Here is a 1,798-nt window from a genome sequence, read left to right as displayed (position 1 = left end):
GAACCCCCGCTCGGGGACTGCTCCTGAGAGCCTAACGGCTATCTTTATTCTCAGACTTCCAGGCAAGTTTCCCCATAGAGGCCTACCGCGGGGTCTGAAAGGTTAAGTCTCGTGCTGAAATTCGGAGCCCTACTCTCATTCAACTCGAAGCCAGGGATCCCGATGACCTGAGTTTATCAATCCACTCCAGACCCGGTCCAAGGAACAGCGAAAGTTTCTACAGGGAGCTGTGTTGATCAATCAAGAGCCGGAGAAATACTTACGCCCGGGCTCGGTATCCGTACCGGTCAGTAGAATCACGCATTCAGATTCTTTGCAAAAGCAGATAAAGGGAATAAAGCATAACTCAGAGACGAATTGAAGAAACATCTTTTCCATTAATAAACAACGCGTTATAAAGCCCACGAGGGGTCCTTAATCATGATTACAACGCCCACGAGGGGCCATTACACAGAAACAAAGAAGCAAAAAGAAAATACATACAATGAAAGCCAAGAGTCTAAGCTGTTCTCGGGGGTACATTCTCGGTGGCACTATGTTCGACCGGCGCCCCCTCGGGAATCACATCTCCGGAAGCCTGACCCCGACCCCCCCGCCAACGGCGTCTCAAAGGACGAAGAAGGCAAAGGAGATGAAGTGCCACACCAAGCCGGAGTAGAATGGTGAGTATCGGAGTAAAGTCTGAACGCCCTCTTGAGTAGCGGTGTAGAATCCGAATATCTTCCTAAGTGGGACAAAATCGGTATCCCTATTCCATCATCTCGAGAGAACGACAACAACAACAACGACAGGTCAATACAATCCCACTCGGTAAGGGAAGGCCCTGAAGAAAGGCTGTAGCGTGGCTGACGGGAAAGCCGCCATATGACCTTAAGGTCACGGGCCTCAAACATGAGAGATAACAATGGATGAGGATGAACAGAAGGAAGATGTGGAAGGATATTGGAAAACACTTGAATGAGGAAATGGTTCCATGAGGTTCCCTTTTATAGGGGGTGGCAGTGTAACCGGCAGCCCCATTAATGTCTTTGAAAGACATATCGGCAGGCGTAATCAACGCGTTTTTTTTTTGGTAACTGAATCGATGGCGATATTGTCACTTTGGAGACTCAGAATCGTCAGTACATTGAATGACACTGAAAAGATAAACCGACGGGACGCCTCATTTTTCATGAAGGCTTACGTCATAAGTATACATTATCGCGAGAATGTTCGAAGAGAAGAATATCAAAATTGTTTCTTATCTTTCCACTATAAAGAAATGCGGGCACTATCTGTATGCGGTAAAATCGGAGGGTCCGATTTTCGGTCATTATAACGCCTCGTAAGCAAAGCTCTCCAAAAGCTCGGGACTACGATCGAGATTCACCCCAAAGGGCCATCGATGCTCAACCTCGAGACGGTGCAAGTCGACAGCTATGATAAAAAGTGGGTAGTTCCCTAGGCGCACGACTGAGGCTGACAAAGCCTAGAGGTCTAGCTCTGACCCGTATCAGGGCATTAGGTGGCTATACCTGCCCATATCTTTGTAGTTAATGTATTTTGTACTACGTTCCCCCTCATATATAAAGGGGAACCCTTGTCATTTGTACACATCTGTTTCTCCATACTAAATACACAAGAACATTTTCTCTGCTCTCTAACATACTCTCTTGATATTATTGCTTCCATTTATTGCCTATATTTATTGTGTTCTATCTATTGTTCTTCATTTATTGCTTATTATTGGCCATAAAGAGCCGTCATTGATTTTATTATAACTGTTAGTCGTCCATCGACTACCCTCGATAGCTCCCAG

Source organism: Nicotiana attenuata, unplaced genomic scaffold, assembly GCF_001879085.1.
Source record: "Nicotiana attenuata strain UT unplaced genomic scaffold, NIATTr2, whole genome shotgun sequence".
Classification (NCBI taxonomy): Eukaryota; Viridiplantae; Streptophyta; class Magnoliopsida; order Solanales; family Solanaceae; genus Nicotiana; species Nicotiana attenuata.
This window is presented reverse-complemented; position numbering follows the sequence as displayed.